This window comes from Caloenas nicobarica, chromosome 10 (genome assembly GCF_036013445.1).
Source record: "Caloenas nicobarica isolate bCalNic1 chromosome 10, bCalNic1.hap1, whole genome shotgun sequence".
Taxonomy (NCBI): Eukaryota; Metazoa; Chordata; class Aves; order Columbiformes; family Columbidae; genus Caloenas; species Caloenas nicobarica.
In genome coordinates this window covers 11,584,906-11,611,261 of record NC_088254.1, presented here as the reverse complement: position 1 = coordinate 11,611,261, position 26,356 = coordinate 11,584,906, and positions in this window count along the sequence as shown.

Below are 26,356 nucleotides of genomic sequence, written 5' to 3'. Positions count from 1 at the left end.
TATTTACTTGGAATATTAACATAATACTAGAAAATGGTTAAAAGTTCATAGTAGATAAAAATACTGTAGGTTATCATTTCTATAGATCGTCTTACATTTGCATATTAGCAGCAACTCTAACAGCTGCCATGCTTCTTTAATCCTGCATTAAGTCTGAGATTCATGTACACTTTCTGTTTCCAGAATCACTGCTCGCCACAGTAACAGCAACAGTACCCAGCACATTTAAACTGAGTTATAGGTAGTTGTACTATCCATGAGTGAACAGGTTCAAGACGTAATTAGAAAAAGCTACTATAATGAGGTAGTGTGTAAAGAAGTAAGTTTCCATTGTCATACCACAGGATTTTTTACGGTGTCGAAATTCCTGTTATCTTAAAGACTTCCTAGTAATGAGACACAAATCCAACACAGAAATCTTAAAAAAAAAAAAAAGCAAGCAATGTTCTCTATTACAGCAACACTAATGTTCACTTTATATGTCCTTTCTCATGCCAACTTAAAAAACTTCAATATTTCCCTTATTATCATTTAATACATAATATAAAACATCTTGGATCACAATATTAAGTGCATACATGTATTTTTTAGAAGATGCATTCATCATTATTTTCATAGTGTAAAGGAATATGAGAAATCTCACCAAAAAAAATAATAAAAATAACAAAGCTAATTCACACAAGTCTTCAGCTTGGCAAGAAGTCATGTCATGGAACTACTGGGTAACATCAAATCAAATTGTCAAGACATGAACTGTTCACCAGTCTTCACCCTGACTAAAGAATCAATTTTTTTAGAATTCTGACCCCTTCACAAATGCACAAGAGAAAAAACAGCAAAGAAATAAAATAATCTTCAGGTAAGTTTTCAGTAATATGACACAAAGCAGTTTTTAAAAAGGGAGCCTACACAAATTTTTCAAACCCACCAGGTTTTGAAATAAAATACAAATACCAGAAGACTGTCAAGAAGACTGTAAACTCCGGAACTGCCACCCTTTAAAAACTTCCTGTATTAACATATTATTTTTTAAATGCAGATCAAATATGGCATTTTCTGTACTATTAAATATTGCATTTTCTATACAATTATCTATGGAGTACTCCATCTTCTAAAATGAAATTTGGAAATGCTTTTTAACTGCCCCACACTTTGAATGAACTGGATACCAAATGATGATATGAGGAGACGCAGAAATCACATTGGGGAGATTGCAGTTGAATACCTTTGCATTGTTAACGTCACATCAGGTAAGTAAGATACGTATAAGGAGGAAGCAATATATGATTTAATTGTGGCACATTCTCAACATCATGACAGAGTGTATATACTCTTTTTTACTCACTTTTCTATACATATATGAACAAAAGTTTGTACCCATAGATAGTGGAGGATAACTTTTCCTCCCACAAATTTTTCGTTTAGTATTAAACAGTGCTTTTCTTTTCATGGTAGAAACACTTTTCCACTGCTTGTAACTGTTGATAGCTGTCTGTCAGCCAGCAGAGCTGAAGTAATAATGTGCAATTTATGTAACCAATCTCTTAGTACCAGTGAACAACAGTCAAACATACAGTCCAAGAGAAAACCACCACTTTGGTGAAGCTGCACTTGAACAGAGTATGAGTTAAGTAATTATGGTTACAGTCATTTAAAAAAAAGTATATTTGCTTATAGTTTCTAGGCAGGAAGAAGTGGCACATGCGGCAAGTGGAAAATGAAGATCAAATAATGATTCCAGAGCTTTAACAAAACAGGCCTTACTGAAAAAGAAACGTACCAAAGCAAATGTGCTTTCATAGTGGTAATGTTCAAGTGTATCACTCACAGAAAGCAGAACAAAACTTTTCCTACAATTTCTAACCTTCCCCGTTTCATCCATGAGCAAGGCAATTAAGATGTTGCTGACACAGGAATTAAGTTCTGAATCCCTAACCCAAATAATACCCTGTATAGTTTTTAAGATGCACTTACCTGTAGTGGCACAAAACATCTGCAAGACACTAATTTGCAGGGCTCAGTCATGCACAAACCTGTACCACACACAGATGTAGCTTTAAAATACCACCCAAACAATCATCATCACAGAGGAGACAACAGTGCATCCTACAAAGGAGACAATAAGCTTAATGTAATTATAATACTAACCTGATTCCTTACCTGCTTCTCTCTATACCCATAAATGCTTTCTCTATTTCCTGCTAGAAGGTGCAATCTGAGCACCGTTTTTCACCCATTACTGATGCCTTCAGCAGTATCTCCCCTCTACTCCAAGTACTACGCTTCCAGTTACCTTGTCAGTGGAACTGAGTTTTTCCCTAGTCTACCCACTATCCTTTTGCTAGAAGCATTATTCCTCACCTTGCTGTGTCTCTCTTAAACGCACAAACTGACAGTCTATTAGGTGTTCTGGTGGCAGCCTCTTAAGAGATTGAGGCCTTTTGTGTGTCAGCCCCCTGACACACAATCTACATGTAGCAGGGAGGAGACAGATACAAACAATCTCTTAAAAATTAGAGATAACAAGAGAAAGATTCACACGAAGTGAAACTGCTCTGAAAACGTGGCTCCTCTGGCAGTGGTGCTGCTGGTGCTCACAGGATACAGCAGCTCTTTGGATCGGCCACACAGTCAGCACATCAGGCAGTTCAGGGGGTGATGGATCTAAAGCAAGGGTGGAAGAATTTTAACTTTAAAGGTCCTTCTTGTGTCTGAAGACATTAACATTGTGACGAGAGCTCCCTGTCATTTCCATATATATATATATATATATATATATATATATATATATATATATATATATATATATATATATATATATATATATATATATATATATATATTTTATCAATATGTTCCAGATACTTAATTTACCTGATCCCTCCAGCCATTATTTTTAATTAATGTTTCTATACATTTATACAAAAGCTGTTGATACCTGTGATTGCTGACTATTATGTAAGACTTCTTTGTTAGCGTACAGCCCATTTTATAAACTTATAATTTCACTGCTTAAGTATCTGTCACGGAGGCACCCCAAAATCAGTTTAGGTGGACAACAAGGTCCAAAACAAACTTTATTCTGGCCAGAAAAGTACAGCCAATAAACAGACTAGAAACGGTTTATACAATTAGTTAGCACTCCGATAACATAAGATACAGGTTCGGATATCAAGTTGAGATTATCGGGGTGCAGCAAAATAAGAATAATGAGGATCCATGGCGTGCATGCACGCACTCACAAGAAACAAAACCAGAGCCCTCTGCCCCGTTTTGCCCACAAGAAACAAACACTCGCCTGAGCTAGGCAAGGACTTATTCAAGGATATATCCAGTAAATGATCGCTCATCCAAACGAGGAGGTGAGGCGCTCCCCATCCCGGGAAGTTTCCCTAGACGGCTTCCAGTCTAAGGGGAGGGCTCCGGCTCACAGACCCGCTGCTCCGAGAAGACCACACAAAGGGAGTCTTCGGCAGGAGCCCCGTTTATAGTCTGATCAGATCTGGCTGTGGGCATTCCAGAAGCTTCTCAGCTTCTCTGGGCCCTTCCTCTGCTAACAACCCTGTCAACCGACTCCGGGTCTCCACAAAAAGGAGCCATTAACCGCCCCATTGAAGGCCCCAGTTCTCAGAGGGGGATGTGCAACTGCCACACCAGTTCTCAGAGGGAGGGGGAAGTGCAACTGCCACAGTATCCCATTCATCTTGCCTCTCTATTAACTGCTATTTTGAGCACCATGTCTTCCCTCTCCAACCAAAACATGTCCAAAAAACCTGCTGAATTCATCCAGTTTTTCCACAGATACAAAGACCACTAAGTGGATCTCTCCCTTTAATTCCACACTATGGCAAATGAAGGGATACTGCATTCTCAAGAAACACTTGAGGTTTTGAATCAGGAGCCACAGTTGTGTTATCTTAAAATTTCTAAAAGGCACTCTCTTTCAATCCAGAATTTTCCTTGAAATAATTGCCTTTCTTAATGCTTTTGATAACCACTCATATATATTAATACCCCTTTCTGCCGAGCTAGCTATTTCTTGTTGTTCTCAAATGGACTGTATGAAAATAATGAAAAATAAGCTACTACAAGACAAAAGTAATTGTGTAATAGGCATTAAACAAGCTATTCAATGATTATTATTCAACCCCTTCTATGGCTCTATACTTTACTACAACTTCATCTGTTTCAGATTAGAAGAATCAGTGCTTTCAGAGAAACAATAATCAAAAAAAACACTGCAAAATCTGTTTTAAACAAAGTTGTGGGTTGTATCTACCTTTTCTTAGATTCATTCATTTCAATAATTTACTTTTAAATTATCACTGAAAGCATTACACAGTTTATTGTTGTCACGGTTTAATCCCAGATGACAACTAAGCACCACACAGCCGCTCACTCACTCCCCCCGCAGTGGGATGGGGAAAGAGAATTGGAAGGGTAAAAAAGAGAAAACTCATAGGTTAAGAACAGTTTAATGATTGAAATAAAATAGTAATCATAATAATAATAAATAGTAATGAAAAGGAAAATAACAAAGAAATAAAACCCAAGACAGACAAGCAATGCAAATGAAAGAGATTGGTCACCACCAATCAATCAATGCCCAGCCAGTCTTCGAGCAGTGCTATTCCCTGCCAACCTTCCCTCCCACCTAGATTTATTGCTGACCATGACGTCATATCGTATGGAATATACGTTTGGTCAGTTGGGGTCAGTTGTCCAGGTTGTTTCCTCTCCCAGCCCACTCACTGGTAAGGCAGAGCAGAAAAGGCCTTGAGGCTGTGCAAGCACTGCTCAGCAGTAACTAAAACAACCTTGTACTATCAACACTGTTTCCAGGACAAATCCAAAATATAGCTCCATTCTAGCTACTATGAATAAAATTAACTGTATCCCAGCCAAAACCAGCACACTTGTCTTTAAATCTGTAAGCATGCGAGGGCTTTAAAAAGTTTAGATCGATGGTTTTATTGGAAAAAAAAATGATTTTATCACTTGTTGTATAAATTAAAAAAACAGCACTTCAATTCCAGTACGCTGCACATTTCATCAAAAAAGTCAACACTGTACATTTTTTAGCTAGAATGTCACTGCATTAATGGCTCCAGCCATTACTGAAAATTCTGAGATCTGTAGTCAACAGACAATATAAAATGAGATAGTCTGATTTTAAAGACTTCCAGTAATACTGAATTATTCCAAAATACCTCGAATTATTTTCAGGACAGTTATGTTACTAGAAGCAGGACTAAAGCTCTTCCACAGCCCAAACCCAAGACTTGTATTACGCAATACCTTAGTTATCTATCATGTGCATCCTGCTGAGCCATTCATCCAAGAATATCCTTTGCCTCCTTTAGCGTGAGAAGTAATTTAACCTTTGTACTAGCTCATTTCTCCCAAGATTGCCAGTCCTCTGAGAAAGTACAGGATTAGGTTTACGATGAGAACAGATGTGCATTAAGCAGAGGAATTCAACCTCACCTTCACACTAAGGCTGATATACAACACTAAGAGAACAGAGTTTTTCTCCTAACCTATTGCAGTTTGATAAGGTGAAGTATCTTATTTGCTATTAAAACGTAAAATATAAGTATTCTAGGATCAGCAGTGGAGGCTTAAATATGATACTGACAATCTTTTATTCCCTTAATATACTATTTCATTGTAATGGCCAAAATCATTATGCAGGAATACACTCCGGGAGTCAACTTGTGTAATTCAATATCCTTCACTATCACCGTGTTATTTGCAATCTTGTCTAATACTGTATCTCTCTCTAAATCCTCTTTTGAGAACATAATTGTTCATTCATTTGGTGAGAACAAATTGGTCTCATACACAAAAACCTTAGTACAGATACACACCATTGTACAGTTCAAAATGCTTTTAAAACAAATGCATGCAGCATTGAGACACTTTTCACAGTGCTGAAAAGAGCTAACAATGTGAGTCAAACATTAACAGGTTTGTGCCAGTGTGCACTATCATTGATACCAAGTACTGAGTAAGCTAAGATCACCTGGCATTGTTCAGCTGGTTTTTTGTACTTAGAGTCACCAGTATTTTTACTAACAAGTGCTTGGCTATGACCACACAACAAGGAAATATTGTTGACTGGGCATGGGACACTAGAAATTAAAGTCTTTTCTTTACAGGATTGAATAAAGCTCCCTATGTACTGCGAAGAATCAGGCTCAATCACATATAAAGTGTCAGAGGCCTAATTCTTAGTGTTAATTTGAGGGGCCTCTGAAGTAACAGTTTTGGATCTTTGCACATATAGGGGCAAGAAACTGACTTCAACTAAGTTGAAGTGTTTTTCTAACCCCATGGACTTCAGGGGTGAACAAGTACAGAATTCCTACACGTCTACTACAGAATTCAGTATTTTTATTCCATCATGTATAAGCTGATCAGCCTTTGACTCAAAAATGAAACAATACTTCCATACGGCAAACTGACACTGAATTGAGGTGAACAGGATGATCGAAATGATTGGATTAAATCAAAGATACAGATTTATTCTCTGTTTGTTCAAGCCAAATGCAACTCAAACTCGAGTCACTTGAAGATATTTGTTCACAGAGTGATTACATCCCAGCTAATCAGAAATAACAAACACAATATACCAAATTTAAATCTTCATTCTTACTAGGTCAGCAGAGAACAAGTGAGCAGCCCAAATGCAACAGAAGTTATCACAAGAAACAATGTTAGGAAAATGATATGGAGTTTAGAAGTCAGAAGGGTATCTTTTCTGCATATAAGTAAACAGAAGACCAAAAGCCTGACCTATGATTTTCTGATTCACCACATTATTCAACACTTGGAATTTAATCTTATGCTAGTTGAATATAAAGTTGACTTTTCTTTCATTTTCCATAACCTTCAGAAAGGCTGGAGTTGTTTGAATTTTTACTTTTCTCCTGTTAATGGTTTGCATCCTATTAGCAAAGAACACTCCTGGACTATTTGGCCCTACAGAAAACCTGAGAAAGCCATGCAGATTTCTGAAAGCAGCAATCTGAATTGAGACAGAAGTTCAACACCTTTGATATTATTTCACAAAATTGTTTTATTTTGATCCATTGGTATTTGTTAACAAAAGTATGTTTTGTCCCAGAATTCCAAATCAGAAAGGGACTGGGTATTTGCCATACTCCCTTTACATATAAAATGTTGTGTGCTTTAAAACAGAAAACTAACTTAAAATAAAGCATTCAAAATTTGTCTATGATTATCATGGAATCTAGCATTCCAACTTGATAAGATATGGTTTTGCATAAAACTTAACGTAACAAAACACTAATGCTCACAAAGAAGCATTCAGATTCATCTCTTGGTTTTCTCTCTTGTCTTCCTAGCCCTCTGATGTTTCTCCTAATTAGTTTGCCAGAAAAGCAGCTTTCTGCTTGCTATTAGTCGGTACTTGCAAATACTCCATAAATTACTAATTCAAAATCCCCAACAGAGATTTGTACTGTCAACATATCTTCCAAAAGCTAAGGCATGGTGGGAACAAATTGCACTAGACATCATAATCATCTTCATGAATAGAGGACATGCACAATTTTAGACATGTCCTAAGTTTCTTTACATTCTTCTCAGTGTGCCAGGTGGCCTCTACAAAGAGTACCATGCATAGACAGTGACAGAAACTGGCAACATAATGGAGGCGGAGGGGGGGGAATCTTTATTTTCTTTGACTTTGAAACTCCAATGTATAATTTTAGTTTCCTGTACAAAATCTTGAGCATCAAGAATGATTGTATTGTCATTATTACAACTGATAATTATGGTCAGAGCGCCAGAAAATGATCTACAGAGATCCTTGAGTTCACCGTGCAAACCTCTACGCAGATGATACTTTAAAGCACTGGAAAAGCAGATTCCTTCTAATTTGGCAGTGCTGTCACTGATACCACATTATGACACACACTATGCCAGTTTGGTGATAACAGTCAAATGAGGCAAGTATACTCCTAAAATAAAATACCTCAGTTTAGAGAGACAGCACAGAACAAAAGAAACATGCACAGTAGTCACAGGTAGTTTAGAGTACAGTGAGTGTTCTACATTAATATATCTTTCTACATTTCACCAGTCCTCCCCTGCTCACTCTCATACATCTCAAACATTACCTGCTTGCCACATCAGCCTAGCGGTTGGCAACCTTCTTATACACACCAAACCAGACATTGAAAACTCCCAGTTTACATCCATCCTCCCAGTCATGTAGAGACTTTCCTTTTCTCGCAGTGCTGAAATCTGGAAAACATTTCTCTCTTCTTTCTCTTCTTATGGTTCAATTACTAAAGCACACTCTAATGCCTCCTACTTAACTTCCTTACCTCTAGTCATCTCAGTAACCATTGTGCATCCCACATCGGCCCTCCACTCTGCCCAATTTCCATAGCTCTGTTTTCAGTTATAACTGCCGCAATGATTCATGCCTGCTGACATCTTCCAGTGGTGCAATATTGGAATTGATATTCAAGGTTAACTGGGGTTACAGATAAACTATGAAACATCTGACCAGAAGGAACCTTAAAACTGATATATGGAATTAAAATACTTATTTAGCTTGCTTAGTCAATTCAGAATTTACCATCATCTTAAGATTCTACAGTTTTAAAATTAGTAGCTTCCTGGTTTTTGTGGTGAAAAGCTGAACTGATAACTGTATGGTTTCTTGTTGGAACAGGATTCTGGCATGTTCCATTTTTTTCAATTTTCAGACAAAAAAAAAAAATAATCAAAACTCCTGATTAGGGAAAGAAAAGCAAACAAACAAACACAAACACCCCCCCACCACCACCACCACACACACTCCCCCCTCCAACACACACACAAACACCCCCACCACCCAAATAACAAAACAAACACCACCAAAATATTTATTCCACATCTACAGCTCATCTTAGAAAGTAAGATATCCCCTTTTGCATGAACTCTGCATTGGTACTGGACACAAGCTATCCAGGGATCAAATGACCAGGGCTGACACTACAACTATGAAATGATGGTGATCTCATTCTCTTTCTCTCTGGAATCTGGATGCAAGACAGAATTAAGAAGAAACTCTAGCAACTACCTGGCTCCCTTCTCAAGACAGTCGTATTTGGACATGATTTGTTCTACTTTAATTTTAACCTTTTATCATCCATTCCTTAGGTTTATTACCCAATGGTGAGATAAACCACAGGAATGTGCTGAATTCATATTTAATACACCTGCAAACACATTTGACTTTGCAAAAAAGCTGAGCTATGACTGACATTTTCACATCTGCTTTTGTCATGATAGAACTTATGAAAACATTCTTAAATAACACTTGAAAATAATAAAGAATTGAACAACTCTTTCGCAATCCACTAATCAATTTGTAAATTAAATCCACACAGCATCCCAACTATAATTTAGTTATGCTTTCTTATGTGTCCTTGCACATGAAATAAACAGGTTATTTACATGTCTATAGAGATTGTGTTCTTCCCATTTCTTCTGTCCCAAGGCAAAAGAATCATTCCCTTCTACCCTTTCTGCCAATGGAGAACTGTATGTGATACCTTTCATTTTCCATATGAGTGTATGTGCAGAAATTTAACTAAATTTGAGGAAGTGTAAGATTTCTTCATTAGTGAGAAGTGAAAGACTGTATCCGTGAATCTCTCTCTCTTCTCATAAGTGCAAAGTACACAGTAGGGGCTAAAAATGAAATAATTAAACACACAATCAATCATTAATACCTAGTGTTGCAGCCATTCTTTCTGTATGACTGTTATACTTCCAGTAGAGTAGACTTGAATCTTTCCTGATAACAGCAGAGCAATATCTTGTGTGGGGCTAAATGCTCATGTTCTTTTATGCTTTTTGGTACAAATACACATTGTGTAATAACCTTATTACAGAAATAGTTTAGGTTCCTTTTTGGTTTTTTTCCTCAGACTGTTAAGAAACAAACAACGGCACCAACTAAAAGTACTGAGGGAAGGCTTAAGTGCAGACACTGACCACTGAGTCTGCCATTTATCTGGTGCTAAAGCTACACTGTAATTTCTTGTCACAACTTCAAAAAGTGATAATAATAGAAACGAAAACATCAGAAACACTGAATTCCTGGGTCTGCAGTAGTACTTTCTAAAGTTAGAGGCAACAGCATAATAAAATCACACAGAGAGAAAATGGAGTTAGTAGAGTTCAAGTTTTAAAAAAAAAAAAAAAAAAAAAGCAAGATTTTCACAGGAAGATTAGCCATTAACCTACCTCACCCAAGAATGAGTTCTTTATCATTTAAAGCCTTTACCTCAAGATATAACTCAGCCCTGTCTAATAGGTATGCTCTAGTCAAACCACCAAGATAGCAATGTACAAATGGGTAAAGTCTATTTACAGGGCTGTGGAGAATGTTGGCTTAGATTTAAAGGTCCCTCATGGTCTCAAAATTTTGGGATTCATGTTATCCTTGCAGAGAAAATCACAACATATAGTGGTATTTTGTTCAACATGCAACTTCTCTGTAAAGTGAACCTGAATTTCTCGTCTCCAAGTCTACGTTGCGGTTCTATGGTAAGAAACACAGTTTCAACATAACCGGCTCACCTTAATAAATTATGCATTTCATTCTTTCCTGTGCTATACATACAAAAATGTAATAATACAAAGGCATTTTCCAGCTATTGGAAAAATAACTTAATCTTCTCTGCTACGGCAGAAATTCTCCACAAATGAATAAATCTGTAGTTCAGTGAAATCAATAGAGTTATTACTATTCATCTCCTTAGATCCATGAATATATGTGTTTGACCTGTTTCTGACAAAAAAAATCAAAACAAAACTTTAAAGCATTAGCTGGGGCACATTCAGCTCATGCTGAACAACCAACCTCCTTCTTATTTAAATTAAAAATAAAACGCAATTGTCTATTATCTGATTTAAAAAACAGGTACAAGTACTCTTTAGCATCAGACTGCTAACACAAGTCCGCTGTCATACACTTGGAACTGTAATGACGAGTTTGTGTTATGTCAGTGCCTGTTTTCATTGGAGACATCTGACTGCCAATGGCATTACATCATGAGCAGCAAGACATCACATCCACTGAGCCACTGTGTAAAGGCAGCAGAATTTTTTTCCATTTTTTGTGAGATGGAAGTGACTCCTTCAGCATTCAGACCAACACCACAACAAATCCCAGTCTGTCATTAGTATGTGAAGGTATGTCTGTACGCACATGAAAGATCATTTTTCATTTCTTAAGGTTTATCCACAGCATTCATTTAAAAAAAAAAAAAAAACAACACACACACACAACACAACACCCAAAAAAAAACCCAGACACCACCACACTGTACCACAGAAGTGGCCCAGCAGTTTAAAACTAGACAGACTTTGGGGGTGGTGGGCAGCTTTCCTTTCAGACTGTACAAACATTTTAAGGTCAATAGAATTTTTTTCACCAGTTCCTTGCCCTTACGATAGCACACCTGGTATTGCTACATCAACAGAAGCCCATCCTACTGTCTCTGTTCTTTCGATTTAAATTAACATGCAACAGTTGGCAACACACACAAAACCCCGTAGTCCACAGAAGTGCTACCTAGTCCAAAAATACCAATAATACTGAGAGCTAAGTATGGCTCTTTACTTCTCATTAACATGCTTAAAACCCACAGTACAAATACTATCAGAGATCTCAGGGACAATGTACTGCACATACACAATGCAAGTTAAGGATGGGGAGGGAGCTCCAGTGCTACATAGCTTTGCTTCAGTCATTTTAAGTTAGATACTTAATACACAATATGGGAAAAGATTATATATTTAGTAATAAACCCAAACTTTCATTAAGGAGATTATTGTATTTTCTATCTCTGCATCTACTGCTTGATTCAGCAAGGGAAATAAAATCAGCTCTGTGGGAGGATTGCCTCTCTTTAGTTGCATAGATAATTATGTATGAAAGGAAAAAAAAAGAGTACAATAACTTTTAAGTTATTTTAAACAAATTTTCCTGATTTGCTACCATCAGCTCTCACTAGAGAGTGACATTTTGGCATGCCAGAAAGAAACAGCAGACACAAAGAAACATAGATAAGAATGAAAATTCTTGGTTGTTAGTTTAACAGCTTGAAAATGAGAGGGTGATCCCATACAGTTATGTGTGGCATCTCGCCTTTCCAGAACTCAATACCCTACATGTTTGAGGCTATTGGAAGGCATGTGATTTTAGGGACATGACAAGAAATCTTTTCATATGAGAATCTTCACTGAATGGCAGCACTCATACTACAAGTGACACTTTGGAGACATGAGGATTGCTAGAAAGGCTTACACGAGCATCTCTAAACCTCCAAGAAGTTATTGAAACCAGTGAAAGCACATTAGGGGGAAGGTGCAGAGGAGACAAGATTTCATTTAAAAGTTCCTGTCCAAAAGAGGAGAAAAGACTTTTAAACTGGCTTTATTTTATTTTTCTTGTTTCCTAAAGCCGGGGGGGGGGGGGGGGCGGGGGGAGGGGAATGTAGAAATGCATCTGTAGACAAGGAGGAGACATACACTAAAGTTAGAGGGTTTTTTTAAATGCAAACAAAAACACAGGAGCTACAGGGAAATACACCCAAACTCTGTAAATGGACAGTGAAGCTTTCATTTGACTGGAATTATTAATTCCTTTGTGCAAGATCTCCTTCAATGCTGTGACAATCACTATTCTTTTAAAAACAGCAGCATGGCCAGAGTTTCTGAAAAACTCAAAGAACAAAGGAAAACATGGCGTTGGGAACTCTTATTGGGAGAGCATTCTATTAAGAGTAGTAGCTTATCTTTACATAGCAATAGAAACACTGAATAATTGCAAAAGACATTAAACAAGTTCCTGTTAACTCCTGAAAGCAGCATGGATCAGATTCCCTTCTGCTAGCACGAGGGTGTGCAAAAAGTACCTACAAGAGGGAATTCATCACAGTGAAAAATAATAATATCATCTGTGCTCCCTCAGGGCTTTGGCTTTCATTTGATGCCAGAGGCTCCATCGCAGTCTTGCTAGCAGAGAGTGTCTTGTGGAGGCGATGAATCAATACATTTCCCAGCTTCCCAGGCTAAAGTCTGTCTCCAGCCCCCAGACGGGTGTATCTCCAGGTCCTGCCAGCTGCTGCTGACTGCTCTGTCCACCACCAGCTGAGACTACACCCTCCGGCAGCTCTCCTTCTTGCTTCATCCAGCTGGTGCTTCATATTCTGTATTTCCCTACACTGCCTAACTCTACAGCACAGATAACATTAACAGATTACACAGGAGACTCATCCAGTGCTTCTCCAGAGTCCCTAAACCAAGAGCAACACATGAGTCAGAATCATAGCTTAACTCATGTGTTCTGTATAATAAATAGACCAGGCACAAGGCTGATAGCAGCTCATAAGTTTGACTACTACCTCTGATGCATTGGAGTTTACAGAAGTTTTGGATGCATTCGCCCCATGCAAGTTGGAAAGCAATGTTTAGAACTCAACTAATTTTTTTTGTTGGATTGGGTTAGACATACAAATCCCCATTTAGTTCTCCGTAACATGTCACATCTACAGAGAGTCACACAACAGACCAGAGGTTCATTAGCACCAGCGAATACTGGAAGTTGCCAAACAAGTTTTAATGAACATCCCAGTGTAACAGTCCTTACGTTACTACCTCTTCCTCAGTTTCCCTGCCTGTAAAATAAGGTAGTGTATAGATACTGAATGAAACTTTTAGTACTACTGCATTTCATCATTAGTCAACAAACATTTTTTGGTGGTTTGGGATTTTTTTTGTTTGGTTCTTTGGTTGGAGTTTATTTTTAAAAAGACAATCTTGTCTGCAGGTAAATGTCAGTTTTACTTGTTAGATTTAACTGCAGCATTAGACACTTTACCTTGGATTGTTAGATTGAATCTCTATATTTACATATGTGTTTTCTACCTGTGGTCACTAAATTAAGTGGACTGATTTTAAAAAGTGTAGAGGGTTGCCAGTCCTTGGCTAGTTTGTGGAACCAGCTCACATACCTACTGAATATTGTGTGGGCATGCAAATCAAATAGTGTTATTTCACATTTATATCGTGCTCACTTTAGTAAACCCTGAACACCATGCAGTCTTCTCCTTTAAACCATAACTCCATTTTCATATTAAAGTTAACACTTCAAAACCAGTGTTCTCACTCAGTATGCACACTTCATAATTACATTTTTCTAAAAAGCTGTAATAAACTTTATTTAAGCAAGTGCTTCCTGTCTTATTGCCAACCCCAAACATTGTTCATTTGCAAGCACAAAGTGTCCTCTTGACACGATAATGAAAGTGCATTCATACATGTCAGCTGGAGCAATTATGCACTTCAGATTTATCCGCAACAAGTATTATTCGGTCTTTTCTGCTGACATTTTCAAACATGACATGCATATTAAAATTAACACCTAAAGTGTGAACATAGTTTACTTTAACTGCAGATTTCCCAAATCTCACAGAAATTTGAGCAACAAGACAGACAATAGGCAAAATCTTTTTATAAAGAGGCCATGTATTTCTATAACATATTTAGATAGATATGATCTTGTTCAATTACCTATTCAGTACATAATACAGGAAGAAACAAAGAAAGAAAGAATCAGAAAAGAGCCCTGGGCCGGTATTAAGATATACCAGTGTCTCTAGCAGTCTCACAGTGTAGTGGGCACACAAGGTGAATCTGTGTTTCTTTCACCTGAGCAATCTCCATCTACAGAACCACTTAGCCTAGTCTTTAGCAATGCTCATTGCCTGGGTTTGCAGCCCCACCAATGTAGGCTCGGATGGGAACTGCTAGATGTCTCTGGAAGAATTGCATCCTACTACTTGGAGCACAGAGTTTGCTGGAATAATGCTGATTCATTGAAAGAAAGAAAAAAGATTACTTCAAAAGTGCATTTTAAAGGACCCTTCTTTTCTATATACCCCTGAGAGGCCTCATACATATTTCATCCTCAGAAGATTCACAGAAAAAAACTTGGATTATTTGTCTGCTTTTATTTTAATTAGCTTTTAATCTTTGTCTTTCTTTCAATGCCTCTGACTCTCAAGAAATAAACCAAAATTCATGGAAAACCACTACCTTCTTGAAGAGGAAAAAAAGAAAAACCAACAACACATCTAACTTTCTATAAAGTAAAGCTCAACAAGTACAACCTTGGCCAGGCTGCTTTAGGTGGAACTCACAGTTGCAGCATCAGTTGCCCCAAGGCCCTACTTCCCCACTTGCTATGTGACTACTAATGGTACCTTTGATTTCCTGTTTCACAGCGCTCCTATGAGGATCACCCATCATCTGCAAAACACTCTGTGAACCTGAAGTGAGATACATCAGAAAATTACCAGTCTTCTGTTCAGTGCACATGGAATGACAGATTAGGGTGTGCTTGCTACCAAAATGCCTTCTTGCAAGACAGAATCTGACAGCAGCCACTAAAACTTAGAACTGCTTATCTGTGCTTCATCTTGCCCATCCACCAGATCCAAACAAAACAAAGTAACCTAACAAATCTCAGTGTCTTGCTTAAAGCATCCAATATATCATTTAATGCTGACACCGCACCATTGTGAAGTGAGAACTGGTTTATCTTCATTTCAAGGACCAAATAAACAGGGATTCTCTTTGTCACAGATCATGAGAAATAACAAACTCAACCATTAACAGTTATAGACCTGCAATAGTACACAGGTCTATAAGAAGCTTAATAAGACCCAACTTTTTTGATATAGGGTCAGTAAAATATCTTATTGATATAGCAGTTAGGACTCAAAAGCATTATCAGAAACAAACAAACCTAAAATAATTTATTCAGAACTGTGTTACTGCAAGAATAACTGTTTGAGTGGTAACAATGGAAGAAATCTCAGGTAAGAAAGATAATAAACCAGATCCTAAAGTTATTACTCTGGTAAATCTACTTATATACCAATGAAAGCATAATGCAGGTTCAAGCAGCAGTCTCAGTCATAAACCATAGCCCTGTTCTGCCCCTCAGACCCGCTCCTGACATTTCTTCCACTGAAACAATCCCACACACATGCAGCAGATTTAACACTTCTAGAACTCCACTGGTTTGGTATATTCGGGACATCACACAAGAGTAAGTTCCTGTCCCCTCCCAGGAAACAAAACGGGTGGGAGAAGGCTGCTGCCCTCTGTCCTTGGTTAACTTCTTGCTTACCTCAGGAACAAGAGGGCAGCAGCGCTGTGCTGCAGGAATTGGACCAAAGTCCAAGATACGCAGCGGAGTACAGCAAAGCACCTGATTTCCAGCCTGAGTCTACGAATTCCTCCTCGTTTATTACTTTTAGAATTCATCCTTAGGTTAGTGTGCTGCAAAGTGGTTTCTGAGTGGGACTGAAGGAGTTTTACATCTTACTTTTGCAGAAAATTCCTTCTCATTTTTTTTTTAAGGCAGCAGTCCTAACATAACTCTCTGCTTCAGTTCCAACTACTCCTTCTTAGTGCTGAGTTCTAATTCTTAGTTGTATTAATTTTTACTGTATTTGTATTTTAACCTATGTTTCCATTCTCCCTGGAAGCAAACCTTGAAAATTGCAATTAGGATTGCAGGTGGAAAATGAAAAAAAATTAGCACTTAAAAGTTAATGCTTAATTTCCTCTATGGGAACTCGAGAGGCACAAGTAATGGGTTCAGTGGAAACAAGTCATTAAGCCGAACATCTAAGGACAGAAATAACCTGCAGAGCTCCTGTCTTTGTACAAGCTCATTTACAATAAGATTTTTCCTTGAAACAATTTATAGACTCTTTAGCGTTGTCTGCAATTACTTTTCTTTGTGAAAACCATTGTGAGAAGCAAGACAGCGAGGCAAAAAAGGTACACCGCACACACACGACCACCCTGCATAAAATAGTTATGTATCTGACAGGGAATTGACTTTATCTTTCTGATTCTATAAAGTTCTAATTTTTTAAGTATAGCTGGAAGAAAGTGATTGAGAGTGGAAATCACAGGGACACAAAAAGAGTCTCCAGTTTTGCTATATAGATCTTGCATGTGTGGGTCAGGCTTTATCTATGAAATTAGATGGATCAAATAGAACCAGCTTGAGAGCTGTCACATAAGGCACAACAGAGACATGTCATTTATTTCCAGTGTGTCCTACCTGAGGAAAGGAGCTCTACTCATCTTGAGGAAAATGAAGAAGAGCTGCGTGGATATGTCTAGAAGCATTAGCGCTTATTAGCAAACTACTACCTGAGGATTTGGTTTGGGAAAAGTATTACTCAAGGGAATTTTTAAAAAATCCAACAGTTTCAATATATGAAAATCTTTATTTGTATTTAATTTGAAAAAAATTATAAAAAGCATTCTTAAATTAGTAATAGTAACAAATAGAAAATGATAAGGAATTAAGCTACTTTGCCAGAAATTGGCCAAGTCTAAAATACATAACTACAGTCAAAGTCACTGATGTAATACTGCAGAACATAACTAGAATGAAATATTAATGGTCTCAACTATAGGGCCACTGGGTACCTTCTCTTTGTATTGAGTAGGAAATGAGAAGGTGTTTGTCCATCTGAAGAGCAGATAGCTCAAATCTATTGCCAGGGACTGCTGTTATCTTCATATACGACACACTGCTGAGCAGCAAAGCTCACGCTCGCAACGGATATGTGAAGAATAAACAGCACCCTAGATGTATTTGTTTACATTTGCTACTGATGATCTATAGGTTTGTTGTGACACTAGCCATGTCTCACTATCACTCTAACAATTCTCAGCTGTCAGCCAGAGTAATTTTTTTCCAGTTGTTAAATACACACTCAGATTTGACTTATCCACCACACCATCGGTATAGTCCATGGAAGAAAAGCTTTTAATGGAGTTTTCCAAAAGTAGACAAGAAGCAAGTCTCAAAAGAAATGAAAACTTAGTCTTCATGTATTGTTTTCATTTCCACTCCTGAGTAAACATTTGTACCACCACAAACTGGCACATCTAAGCACCAAACTCTCTTTATCAGCTCTATGTACACAGAGCCACAATGCGAGATCCCCTGGTCTATCTTTGAAATGACCTTAACCTGATATGGAGATGACACACCTAGAAAAGAGAGAAAAAAATTATCTCTTAGAGCTCAGCGCTTCCACCCTGGTTTTTTTGCTTTTGTGGGTTTTTGTTTGGGGTTTTGTTTGTCTGTTAAAAAAACACCACCACCACCACACACAAACAAAAAAAACCCACCACACAACAAAACCACCATAACCAACACAAAACAGCCTGACAGCAGTGCCAAACTATACTAAGATATATACATGACAGGTTTGTGATTGGAAGCATTTTTCACCGGGGTCATAGATTTGTCATTGATTTTGTGATTTTCACTGTGCTAGAGACTCCTGACAGTATCATCTTTCCAATTAAGGTTGTTTTTTCAAATATATTGCTTCCCTGGCCAGCTTACCTGTAGAGGTACAGTCAGGCTAGTGGGAGATCTTACATTTTTGCCAATAGCTTCTGATTTCATTTGAAAAACTAAAATCAAAAGCATACCGATAAAAAAATCTTTTATCTGCAGATATAAAATAACTATGTTAGATACCCTAATCCAATAGCTAAATTGAGAAGGGTTGTCTTTTCTCCCACACAGATTAACACTTTACAGGATCCAGCAAGTCACTAGCTTTATATAATATGAGACTGTGCACTTTGAAGCACAGTAGAACCTTAAATTATTGTTCATAAAATAACTCAAGATGCCCTAGACATAAATTCACGCTCATGCACTATGCAGCATATTGCCAGGGAAACCTGTGAATCTTTGATATGACAGAGCTACCACACACATGCAGTGCAGGTAAACCACATGGTTCGCTCCACCACAAGAGTAACAGCTTTGCTGTGTGTGCTTGCAGCAAAGTGAGTGGCAGGGCTGCAGGGTGTGCTCAGAGCACAACAGCTGCTGTCCATGCACAACAGAAGGTACTCGAGCAGAAACTAGACAACTCCAAGATTTCCAGACTTCCCCTAACCTACAGCCACAGAAACCAGCATGGACCATGCTGCAAGATTCTCAGAAATCCTGGGCAATATCATCAAACAGAAAATCCCCCGCTGGCATAATTCCTCACATCCAGAAGGACGACACGTCCAGGAAAGCCAGCAGTACAGTAGCTTTGTCCACAGCTGTCCAGGCCTATTAGTCAGAACTAACTAATAAAGTCAACATAAGACAACAGAAAACATAGGACGAATAATCCAAAACAAAACTACTGCATGCAATTCTGCCACTAACATAATAAACCTCATGACACAATTACACTACCATCATATCATAATTGAATACCATCACAGCCTGTTATCATGCAACAATCTAAAGATGGGAAATGCAGATGAACTAGAGCAGAGATTATTCCCTTCTTCCAAGAGGCCAAGTTGTAATAGACCATACACAATAAAACTACAATGGGATTAAAGCATCCATGGAGCTGTCCAGATCATCAGCAAAAGGTTCAGAGTTCTCCACTGAGACAGAACAAGTATAGATAATTATTTTGTTATGCAGACTAATTCCCATATAAGTGCCATCTGTCTGTTAAATTAAGGCATTCAGAATTTGAATTAAAGCTGTGATGTAAAGTAGAAGACAGAATACAAGGAACTTAGCAACAATTGCATTAATACAATTTAATTGTATTGATAATGTCAAAGTTTACAAAGCTTTTGAGTTCCATATTCAGAAGTGATCAAACATCTACATATTTGCTTAACTTTATCATCCCTAATTCATTCCAGTATAATTTCTTTACATTCCATCAAATAGCATGAAAAGCAGAAAAAAGAAGATAGACCTTTCGAATAATCCTCTAGGCTACAGGGTTTTGTTTTGTTTTGTTTTTTTTAAGGTGATTTGTCCCTGAAGAAATCCTTCGATTTTCTTTCCCCCACTCCCTTTTCAAAATCCTTTATTCTCAGCTCAGTAAAGGGCAAAGGATCACTGATTAGAGCAAAACTGCTATAGTTGTATGGAAGGTGCTGATGGTAAAATACGGTTCACTTGTTGAAGTATATTGAGATGGGACAGCAGGAAATGAGAAACATTCCACCTGTCTGTTTCTTGAATCACTTGGCTCTTCAGAAAGCCTTCTTTGTGACTTCTTTATTATGTTGTTCTTTTTTACTTTGTATTCCCCAGTGGAGAGACATTTCTAGGTTCATTTCAGTAGCATCAAAATAATTGAATCAAAACCAAGAACAAAGTATTACAAGAGCAGAGTCTTGATGAATTTATTATTAATTTATAAGAGTTCTTAAATTTCCCAATAGACTCCTCAAGCTCAAAAACCAAGCAAAAGGCATATAGAAAAACACACAATATTAATACTGTCTCCACCTTTCCTAAGCATTCACCCTTATCATATATCTACACAGAAGAAATGAGAGCAGATGCTTACTGTTTCACACTGTTACCAAGTCAATTATTCTCCCCTAAAGTATGGTTTCAACCACCATAAATCAGAAGTGATGCCACTAAAAGCAACATTGCCATGCTCATATGAAAGTGAGAAAGGAGAAATAGGGCCCCTGGCCTTGAGAAAGTTAAAGTGGAATATGCCTATATGGTACTAAAATTGCATTGTTTCATATAGTTTGATTTCACAAAAGTTAAAGAGATTCCAATTACAGATCTGCTGGCAAAAATTCATGCAGAATATTATATAGACAATAGTCCAAAGTACTCTGATAAATTGTTGGTCTTACAGATGGAATGAGGAAACTCATTGCCCATTTCAACAGAGTAACATTTAAAGTGTATCTGTGCACTTGAATATATATACTTTTCAACCTTCTAATCTCTGTGAAATTCAAGATGGAAAATGAGATCCCATTCTCAACTATTTGTTAAAAATAGCAAAAGGACAACACAAGATTCCCTCTGTAATTTAGTGTCACACATCAGAAGTCTTGTAGAAATTTCTCTGACATGCTCCTGTACTGAAACAATACAAGCTTATTGTTACGTCAGATGAATTAGTTACACATGGTCAAAATATACAATGTCAGTAGTCTAAATTTAGGATATTGGCCTGTAGCAGATTTTAGTTAAAACAAATGCGCTATAAGATTCTGTCTTTGCAAGATAATTGTGGATGAAGAGCCCAAGACATACATAATTCACCTTCTATGAAAAGATTTTTTTTAGCTGCCCAGTACAGTATTTCTAAGACAGACAGCAAAATTCTACTTAGAGGATTAGGAAAGGCATTGCATTTTGAAAGACACATGCCCACAATATTTGAAATGAATACTTACATTTTATTTCATCAAAGTTGGAAGGAAGAAATTTTTTTTTTAGCTATTTAACTACTTTTCTGCATAATGGCTTATTAATTTGGGATTTAACGCATGCAGCTGTATTCATATTACCTATTATACCGTCATTTGCCAGGTGGATTGAAACAGAATGGTCTTTTGAGAGAGTTTATACAGGGGTGTAGCAATGCAGCCTGGCTTCTTAGCTTTAGCAGGCTAAATAGCAGCACATCCCAAGGCAAGCTGTACAGCCTAATGGCAGTGACAATTTACGCCTACTCGTGTTTTCATGAATTTTTCTGGGTTCTCTACAACATACAGTGCTTTATAGCACATTTTGAAAGAAGGAGTAGAAGTAGTAAAAATAAATAAAGGAAAAATGGGATAAAATGCTGGCCATATTTATGGAAATATATCATATGGATGACAGGAAGTCCCAACAGATTCTATGTTAAGGGAATGGATTCTGTAATTATGGGACATCCTTACTCCAGGCTTTCACAAACGCATCTGGAATTCAGCCATTAGTGTGGTGCTACAACAAAAAAAATGCAAGCTTAGTTCTAAAATATATTAGGAGATACACTCCCAATACAGACAGAAAAAGATTGAGATTAACACACTAAGCATGGGTGAAACTAGAGCTGAAATACTAGATTGCCTGCAATCCTAGCTACCAATATTGAAGCAAGAAAAACCTAAAACTGGAACAGAGAAGGGACTCCAGGTGTTATATTACCTGCCTTAAGAGAGGAAAGCAAAATAGCTGGTAAAAAAACCCCAAGCTTCCCTTCTTAGTTCAGTTCATGTTTCTTTACACATACAAGTACAAACAGGGATGTGATTGTAATCTGAAAAAGTAATTTTAAATTGAACAACACGGGAACTGTTGCTCTAGATAAATGGTTTATTATAAACAGGGCTCCTAAAATGTGGGATTAAGCTGTTTAAATTATAGTCCTTTTATCATGCAGAATTTAAAGCTTTGTTTCTTTAATTTTAACCTGATTGTAAATGTATCATCTGGAGACTGAACTCTGCTTTGGGGCTTATTGAATTCTGACACTTCATTTCTCATAGGAACCCAGCATTCATGGCACATCTTGACTTCATCCCTTCTCTTTAATTATAAAATGGTATTCAGCATTGCCTTTTGCAAACCATGATCTTTTATACATCTCCTTCATAATTGTAACAAACTTTCCAGCCCCTCAGCTGACAAGCAACATTATAGGCCTGTCAGGTTTCTGGTGATAATGTCTTATTCTACAATGCCAATATAAAAGCTGTCCTTAGAGGATCAGAAATGTACAATATGCACTGCTTCAATGTGTAAAGGTAAGATTAAACTACAAGGAAGGCAATTAAATGCTTAGATCATATTAATAAAAGCATTTCCTGTGTTTATCCTGGTGTTATCACTGCCTACAACATTGAGCGGTGTGTTTGTTTTGCTGACTAAAACATGAGCCGAAAACTCAAGAATGGATTAAGGAACTGTTTTTCAAAGAATACAGTCCAAACTACTTTTGTTCAGCATTTTTTCACCCTAATGTAATGAAAAATTCAGCACTTTAAGGGACAGACCTCTATATAGAAGAAAGGTCAATCTACTTAAAAATCAACATGGATTAAGTTCCTTTCAACTTTGTGGTTTGTCATAAAAACTGCAACTCATTTTATAGCACTAATCATTTCTTATTTTTCTTCATAAAAGTCACATTAACTTATCAATGCAAATCATATTTATTTACCTTCATTTGGCCATCACATCCTATAATTAACCAAGTGGCACTGTTTGACGGAAATCAGAACATCTCCGAGCTTAATAAGTTTGTTTAGTACAAAGCAAAGTAAATGTATATAATATCATTGCCCAGAGGCCACAATCAGAAATGGTGCTATAATGTACTTGTACTACTCAAATGCAAAGTCAGTTATGTTTTTTTTTTTTAATTATTCGGGGAATATTTTTGATCACTAATTCCTGTGATGTTAGTCATGTAGCTTCCAAAGCAATAGAGGTAAGAAAGAAGCTGGAATTCTCTCTTTAATTTAGTTAAAAGTCTGAAGGTTTTTTACTTAGTAGCCATGGGCATGTTACCTGCAATATTTCAGAAAAATGAGAGAAACTGGAAAAAACCCAGTTCAATATACTGGGGAGAATAATATTCAGAAGAGTGGCAACAAACCAGAGAAGGCAGAGCTGCTTCACTCACAGCAGCAAGACAGAGCTATGCGGGCTCTGCTGTGGTCTTGCCAGCATCGTACTTTTGTTTCTAAGCATCAGCACCATGGAAAAAAGCTGATGATTTACAGAGATCACTTGTCTTGGGGAAACAAAGGACTATTTCTTTGTTACATATTTTCACATTGACTAGTACAACAAGCCCTATGACCATGCAAATAATACTAAGAATAATTAATAACCACAACTGACTTATTTACTAAATATTTAAGCCTGTAAATTAGCTTCAGAGGGAAGTGTGGTCCACGGTTTGAGATATTTAAAGGTAGAATGCATAAAACACAAGAAAATGTTCTGTGTGGAATAAACCTATATTTACAGGAACATCAACTAGATTATATATTAAGGCTGTTCCATGTCCAGTAGATAAGTCAGTTTACATGCAAGTTAAAAATGAGACATTTACTCTACCTTAGAGTGTTTTCTATTTCTGCTGCACTGTTAATACTATTTTATAGCAGAAAAAAGTTTGAGGGTTTTGTTCTTCCTTTTCTTTAAAAAAAAAAAAAAAAAGAAAATTGAAAGACTATCATGAATTTCTTTTATGTGGAACAAGGTAACACAAAGGAAAAAGATTATGGGTCAAAACATCCCATGCCTGGAAGGCAATATTTGGTTTTGGCAAACACTTAAAAGTGTCTAATAGACATAATTATCCCACACATATATATGTACAATTGTATTCAATGTGAGAGAAAATGGAACATAATCTTGTGAAACACGCAGGCGCAATGATGCTACATTATAGAGATACCTGCCTGTTAAGATCTAGACCTTACGAGAGAGAATTCCTGTTTGTTGTTAGGATAAACAAAAGATAAACACAACATACTGTTCTTTTATCAAACAATGTAATTAAAGCTTCAACATACCCTGTGTAAGCAATCAACATACTCACTTGCAAGTTTGTAATATTTTTAAATCAGAATTCTGCCTGGTTTTCTATGCTTGATGCAACTTGTAATTTTTTCCTCTGTCTTTTCCCAGAATCATGGAGCAAAGTTTCCTAAGCAGTTACCTACCGACAAGCAATTACTACCAATCATGTAATAGCAAAAATCTGGAAGACCATTGCTCTATGAAAGATTTTAAATTGTTGGTTTTGTCACAAGGTCTTTAATATGTTGCACACAAACTCATATGGGCAATTACAGCTACAGTGTGGCCACGTAACTTGATTAAAACTTTGATTAAAGGAATTAAAACAATTAGGCTTTACAATGAGAAACACTGCAAGGAATGCCTTCATAAAATCACCATTTCCATGTGTTGGGCAACTTTAGCACCAGAGTCCTGCCAAGGACATGCAGTTCTATAACACACTGACAGTATCTCTACTAAAATTAACATCTTCAAACTGCATTAAGCAGCAGCATCCATTTCCACAGCAAGGAAATGAGATTTCCTTGGTGAGCTGTAGCACATGCTGGTATTCCTCTAGTGAGGATAATACATTATCTTCCAGAGACCAGGATAGGTGGCAGGATGCATAAAACTCTTGCCCTCCTTCTGCTTTGCAGGGGCTCACCTTCCACAATGCACAGAAAATGAATGTAATAATTAGAGCATAGTTCCTTCAAGCCCACCTCAATTTTTATTTTGCTACTATGCTGAAAATATACAGATCTCTACCATGTTACCACTTTGGCAACTGGGCAAGAACTTGCTGCGCTTATGAAATGAACTAACATCGACCACTTTGAAATCCTAGCCCTCTAAAGCTTAAATGGGCTTCCAGTTATGTAAATGAAAAGCCATAACAAGTTGATTAGTTAATTAATGCTTGCTCAGAGGAGAAATATTTCTTTAAATTTAGCACAGACTGTATTAGACCAAAATCAGTTGGAGAAAAATAGGGCACAGATAAAAATCTCTTAATGTTGAGCAGAAAAACATAGAAACTGATATTATTTTAAACCATACAAGGACAATATAAAGAAACTTTTTAATAAACCTGGAGCCCTTAACCTACAAGACAGAGAACACAGTCCAGGAAGTTTCATGAGCTGGAAAGCCAAACGAGGCCATAGAATTTATAATTGCTAATGTGCCTTCTGGGAGAATGGAGAGGGGGGGGAAAACAAAACAAAAAAACCCCACATCTTTGAATAAGCACGTTGCTTCTGCTCGTCCATGCTCTTTTTGCAGAGTTTACTTGCAAAAACAGATTTGCACAATTCCCAGGAAAAAAAAGAAAAAAAAAAGGCGCTAAGATCCTATTCAGAATCCTTAAGCGGCTCAAAATGAACATAGCAAATATAATTCCTTAGTTTGGTCACATGCAAAAGAGCGGTATAATGACCTATATCAGCAATTGGCATTGCTGGTCAATAGCTGCTAGTGGCTTTAAATTGCTTTGTTACAGGTATCACATTTAATAACTATCTCCTTGTCCTATAAATACATAAAAAGAGCCTTGGAATTTCTAAACCAGTCATTAACGGAGCTAACCCTGACATGGATTATCACAGAATACTGAGAGGAAGCAGCCTTACTTTTCTTCTGCCACAAGATTTGCATAATCTTAATGCCCTCTTCTGATACTGAAGGAGCATATTTCAGACATTTAAGATACTTCAACTTGCATCACACAGTGAATGCAAGACTTATACCTCTGGCAAGGTACCTAACATCAGTTCCAGGAGCAGAAAGAGCTTACTGCCTGGGGCTTTTCTTGAGAGAAAGTGCATTTCCTGCAGTTTGCTCAAGAAACCTCAATACTTCAAGATTAGCGATGAACAGAAAAGGAAAATCCAAATTTTGTGTCATGCAACA